The sequence below is a fragment of the Cervus canadensis genome, chromosome 1 (assembly GCF_019320065.1).
Source record: "Cervus canadensis isolate Bull #8, Minnesota chromosome 1, ASM1932006v1, whole genome shotgun sequence".
Taxonomy (NCBI): Eukaryota; Metazoa; Chordata; class Mammalia; order Artiodactyla; family Cervidae; genus Cervus; species Cervus canadensis.
Genome location: NC_057386.1, coordinates 126,475,463 through 126,493,491, shown reverse-complemented (window position 1 = coordinate 126,493,491; position 18,029 = coordinate 126,475,463). Strand labels below are relative to the sequence as shown.

General features: G+C 43.8%; 1 protein-coding gene across 5 annotated transcripts in view; it reads right to left on the bottom strand.

The window, feature by feature from the left end:
- Positions 1–18,029, bottom strand: part of ZNF664 (zinc finger protein 664) — a 35,015-nt gene that overhangs the window by 12,970 nt on the left and 4,016 nt on the right. For 4 of the 5 annotated variants that reach the window (XM_043442448.1, XM_043442458.1, XM_043442467.1 and 1 more), the window contains exon 3: positions 5,390–5,477. The exons of the other annotated variant lie outside the window; for it this stretch is intronic. The gene's annotated coding sequence lies outside the window, so the exon portion shown is untranslated. The remainder of the gene's footprint in view (positions 1–5,389; positions 5,478–18,029) is intronic. 5 annotated transcript variants of the gene reach the window in all.

Below are 18,029 nucleotides of genomic sequence, written 5' to 3'. Positions count from 1 at the left end.
TCCCATTAGGCAGCAACCCCTGATGTGTTCCTGTAAGACTTTGATCTCTGGCCCAAGGGCCTTGTGATTTTGTATTATCTTACACGGTTCCCCTTGGGACATGCCAGATGCTGCTGTTAGTGAAGAGAAAACATGGTACCTGTCCCCAGCGTGGCTAGAAACTCCCAGCCATCAGGAAGTCCCAGAAGTCAACAAGCTCAGACATTACTCTGGCCGCAATACTACACCAAGGTACCTCTACTTGACCCTTTTCTACAAGCCTTGGAACAAAAGATAAATGGAAAGGCGGTTCAGATGCCTGGTGTCTGCATACTGCTGAGGAACAGGGCTAAGAAGTTCAAGGCCACCCCTCTCTGCATGCCACAGAGATCTGGGCAGACAGCAGAGGCGGCGTCTATCTCCTCACTGACCCCACTACACCTTCAGAAAATTCCAGTCTAAACTACACATCACACAACGTAGTGTCGACCTAGATACTCAAGTTCCATGGGCCCAATCCACCTCATCTTTGCTCAGCTATCTACCTCAGAATAACTTAAGTAAGCAGTCACTCGTCACTCACTGATCAGGACTGTGAATGCCACACTCATTCTATTTTGCTTCGATGTCACCATCGGTCCTCGAATGAAAGACACAGCAGCCTGGAAGACACCCACGCTGGCTGCCCAGGGCAGGCTCCTGTCCCCAGAAATCCTTTCCAATTTCCCACACTTTTCCCAGTACCTCACTCCTAAGCTACCAAGGCCACTTTTCCTCATTCTGGTCCCTCTGCACACGCCCCGGGCCGCCTCAATGGCAACAGGTCACAGGAAGCCCCACCTTGTAAGGTCCTAGACCTCTCACCTTGGGGCTGGCTTCCCCTAACACTCTACAGAAGCCACTAAGGCCTGCACCTGGTTTGCTCCCCACACGTCTCCACCTGCCCTTGCTGACAATTCCCCCCGCCCGAGGCCCAACTGCCAGGCCACTCTTCTGAGATGGTACTCTCACTCACACAGGTCAACGCAGGCTTCCTCGTCTTTCCAGGCTAACTTCAGCTGAGAGGGGAGCTTCACTTACAGTGATTCAAGCGCACATCTCTCTCCTGGGCCTAAATGTCCTGTGGTCCAATCCCTCTACAGCCTCAGAACGCAGGCCGGGCTTCTATCCACCCAAGGGCCCATGCAGGTGCTTACACACTGCATCCCGTCACTGGAGTGCCATGACCTCAGAGCAGGGCTCCTGAACTAGTCTGTCAGTCACTGGCCACTGGATGCCATTGGTGCAACATCTACTCAGCAGCACGCCCTCACCTGTATTCCCACAGGCGCCCAATCTGGCACCCAAGCGGCACTTCCTGAATACACCACTGATCATCAGTAGCCTGAGTAATTTAGAAGGACAATTTCCCCAAGGGTAGTGAGGTCAACTTTTCAGATCGGTCAAAGGAGGTTCTGATTGAGCAGGAGTCTCCAACTCAACTTTAACAACAACAGTGGATTTCAGGACACTTTGGATGCCTTCCTCTTGCTCCGCTCCCTCCAGCTGGTGAGAAAAGACTCTGATCCAGCATGAGTCCTGAGCACTAGAGGAGAACCCTGACGCTGGTGCCCTTCAGTCACTTGGCCAGGATCTCCCAGGGAGGCCACTCTGTCCCCACCCTACCCACCTTTCCTACTTGGGGCCCCAGGTGTGTGGGCTCCTCTGTCCCCACCCACTAGTCCTGCCCACACGTCCCGAAGCCCTACACACTAAAAGTTCTAGGTTCCCTGCCCTCGCCCTTAAAAAAGTCCAGTGGCCAAGGACATGAGCTCTGGGTTTTACTGAGCTGTAGGGAAGAGAGCCGCTTTCCCTCTGTCCTTGGGATGACTGCTTTTTGTGTGACTTGGCCTAATGACTCCTAATGGAAAAAAGATAAAAGACAAAAGAAACCATGCCAGATTTTTCTTTAACTAGAAACTATCTCAGAGACTATGAAATGAGGCCTGGAGAAGGGCAACAAGTATGGAGGGAGTGATGCCAAGTTTTCTTCTGAGACTGAGAAAGAAGTCTCAACTGATGCCAAGTTTTCTTCTAAGTCTGCAAAGAACTGCCTGCCTGCCTCTGTGATTTCAGAGATAGAGTATGACATAGGGACGCACTCCTCCGCTCCCCTCCAGCCAAGTCCTCCCACAAAAATGACCCACAAAGAGACACAGCAGGGTGTGGGCCTGTTGCTGCCATTCGCTATGTGACCCTGGCTGATCTCAGACTGATCTGTAAAAATATGGATAATAATGTCTACAACACTTGGCTGTGATAATTAAAGAAGATAATAAGTGTGAAAGTACTTATCAGGGTGCCCGCAGCCTCGCTGAAGCCAAATAAATATGAGTTTCCTTATTTCCCTTATTTTAATTAATGCATGACACACGCATTCATTTGCCAAGAATGTCATTTCACAGGCAGAGGCTTCCCGAGCCCCGGCGGTGCCTCTCCCTGTAATTAGGGTTCCTCCTCTGCTCAGAGTCAATGCTGCTTTCACACCCTCGCATCTGTCTCCTGCATCTCCCAGCACTTTTCCCTCTTGACCCTCTACTCAAAGGATCATTTTAAAATACACCTGACTGCAGTGACATCTCCTCACACTCTGAGCTCCCCCACCTCTTTCCTGCTCTTGAACACTGTACACAGAAATGCCCTCGGGACGGGACAGAGTGTGACTTGTTTCGGTGATGTATCACCTGAGTACCACATACAAGGCTCAAGTTCATCTTATCTATCTGGTAAATGTGTAAACATCTCTATACATTAGGAATCATAATAATTTGGTGGGTGGAACACTGGGCCTGCATGCGGTCCTAAGTTCAAATTCCTGATCCGTCACTGAACAGCTGTGTGACCACAGGTCGCTCACTCAGCCTTAGCTCACTCATCCACGAAATGGATGGTAAGACCTGGCATTAGTCATTCTGAGGCTCACTCTCACTCACATCATGGGGCTTAGAGGCCTCAATCTCATTTAGCCCTCGAGAAGGAGCAGTACTGATGGGGGGACTGAAAACAAAACCTTCTCAGGACACAATGAGGATACTCAGCACCAGAAAGGGCCCAGGTAAGGAAAGGAAGGAGAAACACAGCCTGGACCCAGGGGACTTCAAGAGAAATGAAAAGTGGATTTTTAACAGGCCTGTCTCAGTGACACTTGGATTGGGAGTGCCATAGCACTTGGCAGGTCAAAAAGTTTACAGATTTGGGATTCTAATTTTTAATTGCTAAAAAAAACACATATAATAAAACATACCATCGTTACCATTTTTCAGTGTAGAGTCCATGGCAGTGTTAAGTACATGCATGTTAGCGTGAAACGTCTCCAGAACCTTCCCATCTTCAGTAAACCTTCAGTAAACCTTCAGAAAAACTGAAACACTGTGCCCGCTGAACAACTCCCCCTTCCATTCTGCTCTGTTTCTATGAATTTGCCTACTTTAACTATCTCAGATTCTGGCTACGTTTACACCTGGGTCACTACTTGTAACTTTTTTTATTTGGGAAACCAACATGAGTGTGACTGGGGGAGACAGGTCTGTGTAGCAGGCGCCCTCAGAAGCACGAACCTTGAAGGCAGCTCACGGGTTAGCTGTTGCCATAATCCCAGGCTGGACGCTCTCTGGCAGCCAGAATTCAGGATTAGCATGGCTAGAGATGCATCACCACCCAACTCTCAAAAAGGGCCCAGGAACAGTTACAACAAACAACACAGAACTTCAACATTCAGGGAAGACTGACACCCGAGGGGGGACCAGTGTCATTTTAAAAACATGTGCTAGCAGACGACTACCAAATGCGGCCAGTGGTCTCAGCAAACACTCGTCAACCCCAGTTACTCTAGGCAGAAATGAGCATGGGACTGAACTGGAAATACAACATACATGAACACTTCATCATTAGCTAGGCCTGTGAAGCCCATTCCTGATACGGCATTTCACAGTGGGACTACATCACATGGAGACCTTCTTTTCCCTCTGTTAGTGGAAACCTTGAACTTGAGACCAAAGTCAGTATGGACAGAACAGGAATTTATATAAACCGAGGCCTGTATCTCTGGTCTGACCACTCACAATGAAGAAGGCTGGCTGGGGGCACCCAAGTCAGCACCAGAGAGAAAGGAGACAGACAGGGACCGAGTAGAGAGAAAACTCCTTTGCCGCTGTACCCAGGCAGACTCGCCCAGGCTTCCAAACAGGGCCGGGGCCTGGCGATCAATCCAGCACCGGGGAGAGGGAGGGGAGCAAGCTGGTCAGGAGAAGCCCCTGCCTTCCCACCCGGGCCATGCAGAGTCAAGAAGAGAAAGACACCACACCTCCCCTGGGCTCACCCTTCTCACCAGGGACAGGAGCTACACCCACTAGGACAGAGGCCACTGACACTCCTTTATCTCACCCAGTCAGTGCTTCTCGTGCAGCTGGGCAGTGAAGTCAGGGCTGGGAGTGGCCTAGAGCTGAGAACTCAGTCTCTGGCAGTGCATGAGGAAGACAAGAAGTCACGTGCCCCAGGCCAACAGCTACCAAGACAGGGTTCTTCCTCCTGCTGTCCAGCTGTGCATGGCTCGGACATAAAGTTTTCTCATGAATGTGAACCATAGCAATCCAGACTGTGGGTTCAACTGGAATATACTGGATTTCAACAATGACCAAATGAAGAGGAACAAATATCTGTCCTATGTAAAATATATGTTGTCTTCTTACAGTTGAGCTGAAGAAGGAAAAAAAATTATTTAAAAATGATCACAAATCCACAGGTTCAAAAGAAAATGAAGGAAAAAATGCTAATGCTGGAAATGTGATGCTCTCAGAATTATGTCTGCACAGAGACTGATGTAACATCCTGCCCAAGGTAAGAAGACTTTCAGAAACTCATATTTAAGGAGAAAACTGATATTCAGGCTTTGTAAACAAGAAAACACCAGAAACACACAGAGTAACAAACTCAGTTCAAAAGCAAGTTGTGACATCTCAATGAAGACAGGAACAATGGGAAAGACACCAGGAGACCATAGGTCCAGAAACAGGTTTCTGATCCAGAGGACTTCAGGACAGCAGAGGGAAGTGGAACAGGCAAAGGAAAGCTTTAATAACTAATGGCTCACATGAAATTGAGAAAATTAGACTCCAGAGGTACAAAGAGGAACCCCAGATGGGACAAAGATGCTTCTGCTGACTTCAGAGTTAAGGAAGGGTGTCTAAGGTCTACAGAAGTCAAAGCCAGATCCAGGCAAGAGTGTAAGAAAAACCATGAGTCAGGGAAACTTGCTTCCTCATTGAGCCCCAAAGGGAACATGCTTAGAAAGAACTCCAAAGACATTTTGGTTCAGAAATAGTTGAGGGTGATTCTCCATCTACAAAAATGGTGAAACAAGGGGAACACTTACCACAGTGACAGAAGTCAAAACCCCCAAGACATTCCAGAGGAAGAGGCAGGGCCCACTGTGGCTGAAGAGCAACAAGAGCCTCGGGATCCTGCGGGGTCAGAAACATGCGGAGAGAAAAGGAGGTGTGTATCAGGGACGAATGAGGATCACTAGGCTTTTCAAAGAACTGGATATTCTAAATATGGGGTCCCAGCTGACCCTCTTATAATCAGGACTTATACTAAAATGTGGAATTCAAGGCATGCAGGGCCAAACAGAGGATGAGAAAACCCGAGAAACCCTATAAAGGAAAAGCCAGGCACGTCTACACAACTTCACTTCAAGACACAGGAATCCTACTATCATAAATAGCCTCTTGTTAGGAATTTATCCACACTTCAGTTCTAGGTTCATATGAGAGACTGAATAACTGACTCTGGGACTGGCTGGAATCCTAAAGAGTCTTAATCAGTATGTGGATCAATACTGTTTTTCTCACTTATTTTCCAGGTGAGAGGGTACTGAAGAAGTAGGGACTGAAGGCGGGTTGAGTCGGTTCATATCTTGGTTTTTCCACATGCTGGCTGTGCAGCCTTCACCTCAGAAGTTAAGAATGGGGTTAATGAAGATAAGAAAAAGCACCTGACCTCGTAAGGGACCATTATAAGATAGTTTGAGGGTTAAATAAGTTAATGTATGACAAGTATTTAAAATAGAAATGCTAAGGGCTGAACCATGGTTAGCTATCATTATCATTATCTTATTTATTCCATCTGCTCCCTCCCCCTCCGCTATATTCTAGAAGTGCCAAGAGTACTTTGGGTGTAGATTCCAAGACCTACTTTAAAGTTTGGGGAAATTGCTTTTCCTTGGGAAGTTTAATGGCATATTGAGGAAGTCAGGTATCACCACTGCCATGCAACATTCAGATGGGACACTTCATTTGGAGACTCTGGGGCTGGTGCTAAGTTACTATATGTCTATATAGCTCCTTAGAACTTTGAGAGGAAGGAAACATGTGAATGACATGAGGTTCGAGTTATCCAACTCTGCTCACAGCCATCTGAAGCAGCTCTATCATTTCAGCAGAAATCACTAATACAAGAAATGGAATTCTACAGGTAGGCCTGAGTGACCCTGCAATATCTGAGACTAAATAAAATGGGGACAAAAGGGGAAAATGAAAATGCTTTCAATATATTTAGGGATTTCAGTTTCTCTACATGAACAAAGCATTGCCTTGGAATGAAGGTTGTTAACAGAATATACTTTAAAGGATAGAGACTTCAAATGATTTTGACAAGGGGCCAGGTTTTCTCTTCCTTGCTGAACTATACATGCCAATCATGGTGCCTGCTGGCCTGCAAATCCTACTAACAGCAACTGCCTCAGCTTTAAGGGCAGGTCCAGCTGCCATGGACCACATGACTGCTCCATCTCACGTCACCACAGCTTCTGAGAGCAGGTGCAGACACCTGACCCACGAGCTTAATGGCGACCTCTGCTGTGGCCTGGACTACAAGTAAAAGCTGCAACAAAGTCACATTCCCAATCGCTCCCCCAGGAATCTAAACAATACTGAGAACCGGGTGATGAGCCACGAGAGATGAAGCTGAAAGGTTAGGATATACAAAGGAGCTGGAGTGACCACGTGCAACCACAGCAAACCAAAGTCATGAGGGAGGAGAAACTCTAAGTAAGGTAGAAAAAAGACTGATGGGATAAGGGAAAAGGATAAACCAGATGGCAGCAAGAGGAAAAGGACACAGAGGAAAGAGAGCAGCCCTGAGACCCTACTGTCGATGGGAAAGACTGCTTCTCTGAGCTGCCTTAGAGAACAACAGCTTCCTGGTCCAGGCGCATCCTTAATGTCATATCCCGTTTCCTAAAATGGAATGGATCTCTGCTCTTTGTAACAACAAAAAAAAAAGCACTAACTAAAGCAGTTACTTCAGCTCCCTTGAGAATGGAGTTTTCCCAGGAGGTAGCTCAGTGCCTCAAACAAACATTTCTGGCAAGTCCACCCCAGCCAGACGTGCCTCAACATCTCAGCAGAAGAGGGGTGTCTCATTCTCTATGAAACTTCAGTACTGGCCCCAAAGCTTATGAGCATCTTAATGGTCCATGAAAATGTTTTGAGACCTGAAAAAATAGTTATTGGATGTAAAATATGAAAAGGACGTAGTAAAATCAAAGTTAATAAATTTTTAATGCCTATAACTAGTCAAATGAAGCTTAACTCTCAGTTCTGTATAAGCTACTTTTGCATGGGACATGGGTACATGTTTTTGTTTGACATATGACAAGCTAAAGGTTGCCAAAGACAAAAGTGCTGAGGTCTTCAGAGGCCTGCAAACCAGTCCTGTGGAACCAAACATGCTTGGGTGTAAGCTGGAGCCTGCCCACCCTACCCTTTATAGAAGCTTACATGTTAAATATTATGCCTTACTATTCAAAACTGAGCAGTCTGAAGTCAGAAATCAACCCTCACCTTCCAAATTTAAACAGACTGTAATTTTAGCACTCCTGAGTTAGGAGTCTATTATTTTTTCTTAATGAAATATTTTACAAAAAGGAAACCAAACAACTTCTAGTAGCTGTCCTATGAGTTTTACCAAAAAGAAGGGAAATAATGTTGTTCAGGTTGCAAATGATCATGTACATTTAAAGGCCATCTGTCAGAATAATAAATCAAAAATTGATCACAGGTACTTTCTTCTTGTGCAAGAGTCCCCTCAAATGTCAGGAACAGATCCGAACATTCTCTTCCATTTGGCCAGATTCTCCCTCTCACTGGGCTTCCCTGGTGGCTCAGTTTAAAAAAAAAAAAAATCTGCCTGCAATGCAGGAGAACCCGGCTCGATCCTGCTTGGGAAGATCCCCTGGAGAAGGAAATGGCAACACACTCCAGTATTCTTGCTTGGAAAACCCCATGGACAGAGAAGCCTGGAGGGCTACAGTCCATGGGGTTTCGAAGAATCAGGACACGACTAAGCAACTAATGCTTTCACTTTGAGAAAAACAGAAGGGAGCACAGAAGTTACACAAGATTTAAATCTTACACCTGAAAAGCACAAAGGCAAATATAATTCTCTTTCTGCAGTTACTACTTATTCGGACTCTTACTGGGTGAGCACAGACAAGGTCTCCGTCTGTTCCACTGGGGAACTGTGACCACATGAACTGTTCCACTGTGGTCTGTGACCACTTCCGCCTCCCCACTGTCTCTGCCGGCCTCCCCGCACACTCTACACCTCCTGGTCCTGCCCCACACACACCTGCTGCCCCACTACTTCCCCCCCCAATGCCTCCCCTGCAGAACTGTTCCCTAGGAACTCCCTGGCAGTCCAGTGGTTAGGACTCTGTACTTTCACTGCCGAGGGCCCAGGTTCCATCCCTAGTTGGGGAACTAAGATCCCAGAAACCACGAAGGGCAGCCAAACAAAACAAAACTGCTTCCCTCCCCTTCAGAGCTCAAGGCCCTCGTTCACATTTCACTCTGACTAATTTACATGCATCTCCTCCATCCCCAGTTCCCTACACTTTCTCACCTCTCCTCAGGCCTTGACCTCTGTTTTTTTTTTTTCTTTCTTCTGACTTTTTTTTTTTCCATTTATTTTTATTAGTTGGAGGCTAATTACTTTACAATATTGTAGTGGTTTTTGCCATACACTGACATGAATCAGCCATGAATTTACATGTATTCCCCATCCCGATCCCCCCTCCCACCTCTCTCTCCACCTGATCCCTCTGGGTCTTCCAGGGGGAGAAGGCGAGGGTGGGATGTTGTGAGAGAACAGCATCGAAACATGTATATTATCAAGCATGAAACAGATCACCAGCCCAGGTTGGATGCATGAGACAAGTGCTCGGGGCTGGTGCACTGAGCTCTTCTTTTATTCCTTCTTTCTAAATGAGTGTCTGCTAAAGGTATGTCCTCACTCCATCTTTTTTTTTTAAGCTCAACCTCCTGCTTGGCTTGAATGAGAGCCATTTCCATAATGACAATTCCACATTTTCTCATAGCAGGAATCTTTCCCTATCATCCCACAGTGAACTGAAAATCACTAATTCACCATCTTCCAAGACCCTGTAAAAGGCAACATCTTCCCCAACAACTCTTCTAAGCCAGGAACTTTGAAGTCAACTTCCCCCGCCACCCCCCACAACACACACACCCTTTCACTGCATCTGATCTCTGCTTATCTTCTTTCTACTCTCAGCATTTAAACCCACGCAAACTCTCTTCTACCTTAAGGAAACCAATACTTAGCCATCTCTAGCTGCCATATATTTTCTCCATTTCCCCATCCAGGCTTCTTAAAGACTTAGTCTCCTGATTTCTATTCTTTCATTTCCCATTCATTCCTCGACCCACCACCACACCGCTGAAGTTCCTCTTGGCACCTTCTTGCTCATGCTGGACACTCCCTTCTACAACTCCACTCTCAGGACACCCACTGGTGTCAGTCTGCATGGAGACTCCTGCCCCTCCCCAAGTACTAGCATTCCTCTGGGTTCCATCCTGGCTCCCCTCTGCTCCCTACTCATACCCAGACCAGTTCAACTATCTAGTCCACTGGTTCTTAATTCTAGCTGTTAAAGAAAAGCTTTTGTAGGAGTCTGTGTTTTAACTGTTCATAAGGCCTCCAGAGGGCACTCAAACACTTGCTCATAAATCTACACGGATATTTAGGCTAAAGCACTAGAACTTGCAGCGAATTTCACAGTTGATTACTACCTCTAACTAGTTACTAAGCACCATGAAGACTGGTACAGCCGGCTTTCTGCAGGTTCCCCGATCCGAATTGTGAGTCTGGGGGCTTATCACAAGGTCCTAATTCTATCATGACAGAGAGATACAGTGATATGTTACTGAATATTGGTTAACTAAAAACCTGACTTGTGTTTGCTGGCTGATGCCAAGTACTTTGAATCACTAAAACATTCTTAAATCCTATCAAGCTTAATCCTACATGTTTGAAATGCACATCTAAAAATAATTTTGAAAGCCAGAGGGCCATAATGGGGTTTACTCTGAGGAAAGAGGGTTCAGATTTTTTTAATGAATTGTTTTATCATTTACCTAAAGAGGCAGAATTTATAACCTTTGGGACAGAGGATTACTCTAGCTGGAACAAGGGCTTCCTCAGAAGATTTGGCACATTACTATGGAAGGCATTGCAAAAAATAAGCTGTGGAAATAAGCTATGACTATTTTATCAACTTGCAGGTTATAAAAAATAAATAAGCTCTAGAATAGCTTTATTGAATTTCTTATATCAGGTGACACAAGAGACACTGCATATTCTCAAGTTAGAATAAAGCTGTAGAAATGCTTTAGTGTCAACAACACAAATTACTGCTTTTTCAAATTAAACTTTGAATTCTGCTGATACAACTCCAGTTACATTTCCTTTTTTAAAAATCTCCCTTCTTCCAACCTCTTCCATAGCATGAGTATCTCCATAGCTGTGGGTTAGCTGTGGTAATTCTTTACACCTAGGCTAAATGACTTTGATTTGCCAAATTAGGTTGACTCCTTATCTCTTTATCACATCTCTGAGCCATTAGAACCTACTGTCCCCATCAGTTCTGGGAACTCTCTCCACAACTGCCAGGGCACCGCCCTCCCCCGAGGCCCCCCATCTGCCTTCACCACCTGGAGAATCTGCCCCCGTGGGCCCTGCAACAGGAACCCGGTCAGCTAAGCTGAACCAGTCAGATGCTCTTCCCTAAGAATTCAGAACTGGGAGGTGGAAAGCCTGGGTCTACAAAGTGAACTGAAAGGGACAGTGACTCGGGAGAGACACAGGCAGAGAGAGCTGCGCTGGCTCCTGTGACACTCCAGACGCTAGCAGGCCTCAGCCAAGATACAGTGTGGGGTGCCATGGCAGCCTCCTCAGAGATTCCCCCTGCCACTTCAAACACGTTTTTTTCCTTTAACCAAATGCTCTCTGGTGAAGACATCCTCCTCCTCTCTGATGAGTTCTTCCACAGGCCCCGTCTCCCCTACCTCCTCCTAGATGGACCACCCCCCAGCTCTGCTCTGGGCCTCACCTCACTCTGGTCCACACACTGGCACCCAGCCACAGCCGCCATGCCAGCCGTGACGGGAGGACACTGTAAATGACTCTCCAACCTCTATCTATACTTCTGCGAGACCCTGAATGTTTGTATCCCCTCAAAATTCAGATATTGAAACCTCAACCCCAGTGTAATGGTGTTAGGAGGTGGGGCCCTTAGGAGGAGATTAGCTCATGAGGGTGGAGCCCTCACAATGGGATGCGTGTCCTTATGAAAGAGACCCCAAGAGCTCCCCCGCCCCTCTGCCACGTGAGGACACAGCAAGAAGATGGCGTCTATGAACCAGGAGGCAGGACCTCACAGAATATACACGAAAGTCACTCAGTCGTGTCCAACTCTTTGCGTCCCCACAGACTATACAGTCCATGGAATTCTCCAGGCCAGAATACTGGAGTGGGTAGCCTTTCCCTTCTCCAGAGGATCTTCCCAACCCAGGGATTGAACCCAGGTCTCCCACATTGCAAACAGATTTCTTTACCAGCTGAGCCACCAGGGAAACCCAAGAATACTGGAGTGGGTAGCCTATCCCTTCTCCAGCAGATCTTCCCGACAAGGGATCAAACCAGGGTCTCCTGGATGGCAGGTGGATTCTTTAACAGCTGAGCTACCAGGCAGGACCTCATCAAACACTAAATCTACCAGTTCATTGATCTTGGATTTCCCAGCCTCCAGAACCATGAAAAGTAAATATTTGTTGTTGGAGCCACCTGGTCTGTGATATTTTGTCACAGCAGTTTAAATGGACTAGAACAACTTCCAGTGGCCAGGTGAGCACTTGCAGTTGGATACAGTCACAGCACCACTGTGTCCTGGCCTACCTCTGTGCGGAACGGACCAGTATGGAAACATCAGTAGAAATCATTCCAATTATTCAGCCATAACTGACAACAGGATAACTGACTACAGCACCATCACCTGCTCAGAGACAGTCTAGCGCAAAAGGCACAGTATTACCCAAAGTCAGGGTCATGCAGACTTAAATAACTCCACATGGAAGACATCAACAGTCCAGTCTAAGCTAGACAGATACTCCCCAAACTTCAATAATATATAGATGTGTAACTATATTCCAAAAAATAGTTACCACAGAAACACTGTTTTTAATAATGGATTTATATAGAGCACTCATTCATAGAGCAAAGTATGTATTTGCAGCATAAAATCATTCTTTGCAAATTCTCTCAGGAAGAACCTACAAGTGACATGTAGTTTCTTTACATCCCTGTTCTGTCAGCACATTCAAAACTCAGTCTGTTATCTCCTCAACAAAGTCAACTCTGTTCTCAGCTGTAGTAAATGGGTCCACTGGTCACTGAACAGCCTAAGCCAGAAGCTGGTTACCATCAACCTTCCTCCTGCTCACAAAGTCTTATCTTCCCAGTTGCTCCTGAATTTATCCACCCACTTCACCTACACTCAGCTGTCATTCAGGCCACCATCCTCCCCCAGGACACTACAAAGCCTCCATGCCTGACTTCCTCTAATCCATTATCCACTGTCATGTAATCTTTCTAAAATGCAAAATGGGATGTTCATTATCCTGCTTAAAGCTTTTCAATGGGTTCCATTAATTCTCAGTGTAGTTTTCAAATTTATTCATATGACTTTTAAACTCTGATCAGTGTGAGCTACTATTTACTTCTGGTTCATCTCTCACCATTGCTCACTCCAAATCTAGTTCCAACCAAACCAAACTTCTTCAGGCTCCCCAGATCTAGTCTGCTCCTAGGCCTGAACCACTACCCCCATCCCCCGACCACGTTCCTTTTACCTCTGACCCATCACACTTGCTGTTCCCTCCAATTACCTTCAGGTCTCACCACCAGACATCACTGCCTCTAGAAAGCTTACCCTCACTTCTGGATTCTGTATGACCCTTTCTTTTGTGCTCCCAGAGCCCTTCCAAGTCCGCAACCTCCTCTCCACTATCACACTTCTTCGGCTTTGTCCTCCACTAAGCCCCACGCTACGCCACATCCACAGAATCCTGCAGGTCCACGGAACACTTGGCAAGGGAGCAAATCTACCTGCCCTTGGGCATAACCCCTTCAGTTCACCCACACTTCATGGCCCGAGGTACCTTGAGCTCCACTCTGCCAAGTCACTAATCAGGCTCCTCATGCTTCTGCCCCTGGTCCCGTGGCTAAATCCTACTTGCCCTGACTCGGTGAAAGGCAGTGTGCTTTACAACCTGATGTGTGTGTTAGAAACACAAAGAGTTAACAAGAGTCAAACTAGTAAATCCCAGGGCCCATGTTTAAGTTTCTGCATTTGTTCTACAGTTATGAGAAATGAGAACTACTTGTATTCTGCATATTGCTAAGAAGAAAACTTCCTCCAAAAGCTGGGAGCAACAAATATACCACTCAAAAAACATTCACTTTAGAGGATACTTTAATATATGACAGATGTATTTTTAAAGTGTATACATCTATTAACCATGCAGCTAACAAATGTCCTAGATATGATGTACTTTTAAAAAGTAAATGCTCCATTACAAATGAAATAACAAATTGATAAATTGATAGATGCAATGACATATAATCCTGAAAAATGAAAAAGTAAAAAAACTTAAATGTTCCAACATCCTACTACCCAAAGTCCACAATTTTTAAGATTTTCATTTAATTTCCTCCAGACATTTTACCATCATAGACTTTTGTGGAGGGCAATTGGGACTTCTGTTTAATAAGAGTTTTAAGCATATAATGTATGCAATTTTGTATCCTGATTTTCTTCACTTAACACTGTCATAAGCACTTTAATACATTTTCTTCATAAATATTTTAATAGCCAATAATATATTACCCAGTGGATAACTTAACCAGCCTGCAAATGCACCCTTAAAAATAATTCTATAATATGTATCTTTTATACATAAAACCTCTCTGTATTTAAAAATATTCCTTTGATGGTTTCTAGGTGGTTGCTACATCAATGACTATGATAACTTTTAAGGCTCTTGATACATATAGCCAATGTAACGTAAGTGTGTGACATTTTTGCTACACCCACATTAAGTACTAGGTCTTAAAACTTTCTAAATTTGGGCCTTTACTAAATGAGAAATCATAACATCTTCATTAAAGAAGTAAATACTGTTTTAAAAAAAACCTACAACAATCCAAAAGCATGTAAAATAAATATAAAATCAGTCCCAGAAACAAAAATTCAATCTCCCTATTCTCCTCCACTCCTCCTTTTCCACTTATCTTTCTAGACTTATCTCTATTTTCATTCAGAACACACACACACAACACACACACATTGTTATTTTGTTTTCTATCTTACAAAAAATGGAATTAAACTTGCTCAAAAATATATTCTGGATATCCATCCAGGCTATGTCAACACATACAAATCTGCCTTTTTAAAAGCTACCTAACATTCCATAGTGTAGAGGTAACAAACTTTTTCTGCATTCATCTTCAGCTTTTCCTCTTTATAAGTGATACTGTGACAGATTTCATTCATACTAACTTTAACTTGTATCCTCTTATTAGAATATCCCCAATTCCCTGAAGTGTATCTGCTGGATGAAAGCATATGGGTGTTTTTAAAATTTTGATAGGTTTAACCAAATTGTCATAGGGAACGGGCAAACTAATTTCAGTCAATTCTAAAGGAAATCAACCCTGAACAGTCACTGGAAGGACTGATGCTGAAGCTCTAATACTTTGGGCCACGTGATGCGAAGAGCCAACTCACTGGAAAAGACCCTGATGTTGGGAACGATTGAGGGAAGGAGGAGAAGGGGTGACACAGGATGAGATGGTTGGATGGCATCACCGACTCAGTGGACACAAGCTTGAGCAAACTCTGGGAGATGGTGAAGGACAGGGAAGCCTGGGGTGCTGCAGTCCACGGAGTCACAAAGAGTCGGACACAACTTACCAACTGAACAACAAAGACTGTATCAGGTAGCTTTTCTTCTACATACTTGGATAGCATTTTAACTTGCCTGAAAGCCATTACCTCCTCTATAAAAATTCACCGTTTTAATTTCCATTTCCCTAATCACAAGTGAGGCTGAATTTCCTGTCATCGCTTTGACACTTTCATTTCTCTATAAGAACTATTAAATGAGAACTATTCACATCCTCCATTCATTTCTTAACTATGTCAATTCTATTATCCTTTGTTTGTTTGTGAGGTCGCTCAGTCATGTTCGACTCTTTGGGACCCCATGGACTGCAACCTACCAGGCTCCTCTGTCTCCTCTGACCTGGGATTTTCCAGGCGAGAGTACTGGAGTGGGTTGCTACTTCCTTCTCCAGGAGCTCTTCCCGACCCAGGAATTGAACCCGGGTCTCCCGCATTGTAGGCAGACGCTTTACCATCTGAGCCACCAGGGAAGTGGCTTTTTTGTTTGTTTGTTTGTACACGATACCAGAACTTTTCCCCTAGTCTGTCAACTTATAATGTTTTTACATCACACAGAAATATCGGCTTTGATGATGTTCAAACTTATCAGTCTCTTCTTTATGATTTGGGGCCTTGGTCTTACGTATTAATAAACTGCTTACCCTAGAAACTTATTTTCCAACATAATAAATTCTCTTATATTTTCTTCTTATACTTTTACAGGTGTTTTTGTCTTTAAGCTCATTCTTTAACTCAAATAAGCCATTTTGAATATGGGGAAGTAGAATCTTTCTTTCCAAATAGTCATTTACCCCTCTACAATGTATCCAACATTATATCCTATGTATCCAACTCAACTGTTTCAAAATACCAACTTTATTATATAATAAATTCCTCTGTATATAAATGGGTTACTGGCTCTACTTTGTTCCATGTACCAACCTCTCTATTCCTGTACTCACCATTTACATAACTGTACCATTACAGTATGTTTTGATATCTGGCATAGCAAATCCTTCATCAGTATTTTCCACTTGAAAAATTTCTTGGCCACTCGAGCACATTTAGTCCTCTGGACAAATTTTAGAAGCAATTTATCAAGTGTCCAAAAGTAAGTCTCACTGGGATTTCAACTAGAATTACATTGAAGTTACAGTTTAATTTGTAGAGTACTGCAATCTTTACAAAGATGCCATCCCTTTCCAAAGCATGTAATGTCTGTCCACTTATTTGGGTTAGCTTTTCAATTCTTCAGGTAAAGGTTTCTACTTTTTTCATAGAGCTTTTGTACATTTGTGTGTTACTCTTAAATGTCTTCTGGTTTTGTTGCTATTGAGAATACAGTCTTACTTTTCTACAGGAACAATTACAAATTACTTGATTATTAGTGAGATTATACATCTTTCTAAATGTCAAACAAATTATATCTCTATCCATTAAACTATCGAGCCACATCCTGCAACCATGTGTGTGGATTTTCATTTTCTCATTGATTTGTGTGAGTTCTTTACGTGTTATAGATATTAACTCTTTAACATTTGTCACAACTATTTTTCTACTTTGTGGTTTGGCTTTTGATCCTAGGATTTCATTTTTCCTTTCTTCTTAAAGAAGTTTTCAATGTTTATGTAGTCCAATACAAATTTTAACTAATAACAGATCTGAATGTCTCGTGGGTACCAGGACCTGTACCTCTTTCTCTCTCAACACCTGTATCGTGGGTATCATTTTCCTTACTTAAATGCCAGTTCAAGCCTGTCTGATCGCTAAGCCTGTGCTCTGTTCACCTCGGCATAGAGAACTCCTTTTTCCAGATGTTCCCCTATTTTTTTAAAGATTTTTTTTTTTTAATGTGGGAATTATTTTAAAAGTCTTCATTAAATTTGTTACAGTATTGCTTCTGTTTTATGTTTGGTTTTTATGTTTTAGGCCCTGAGGCATGTGGGATCCCTGACCAGGGATCAAACCCGTACCTCCTACATTAGAAAATAAAAGTTTTAACCACTGGACCATCAGGGAAGTCCAGCCCAGATGTTTAATATTTACTTCCATATCTTCTCTGATTTGGAGGGCATTTGTGATGGTTTGTCACTTATTACACTTCCATATACAGTTTATCTTTGGGGTGTTGAATAGGTTCCAGTGACCTGTCCAGATACTCTGAAGCTAGTGTGACACTGTTTAAACACAATTGGTTCTACAATATGTTTAAACAATTAGCTTGTTCTAGCTCATTACTCACTATTCTGTCCAGTTCACCTGAAAAAGGGGATCTCTACAGCATTTAAACATCACATCCAGGAATATGGCCTATCCTTCAGTTTATGACATTCTTTCTCATCTTTCAAGGTATTGTTTGGTCTCTTCCAGGCAGGTCAGTCGCACTTGTCTTGATGAAGCTGTGTTTACCTGTTTCGTGGTTTTTGTTGCATTGTGATCAGAGCCTGCTTTTTTGTTTGTTTTTCCATTTTAGTTTCTGAAAAAGTTATTATTAGTACTCAGAAAGCTATAAATATTATATACTCATTGTGTGCCAGTTGCTTTCTCAATTTTTTTATCTAGTATCTTTTTTGTTATTCTCCTTTTTTTTTAGCCAATAGCATTTAAAATATTCCCCTTCTTTTCATTTTAGAACCTCACCTCACTCTTATTTCATGTATTCCTGCTTTGACAAAACTTATCAAAAATATGTTAAATATCCCAAATTTAG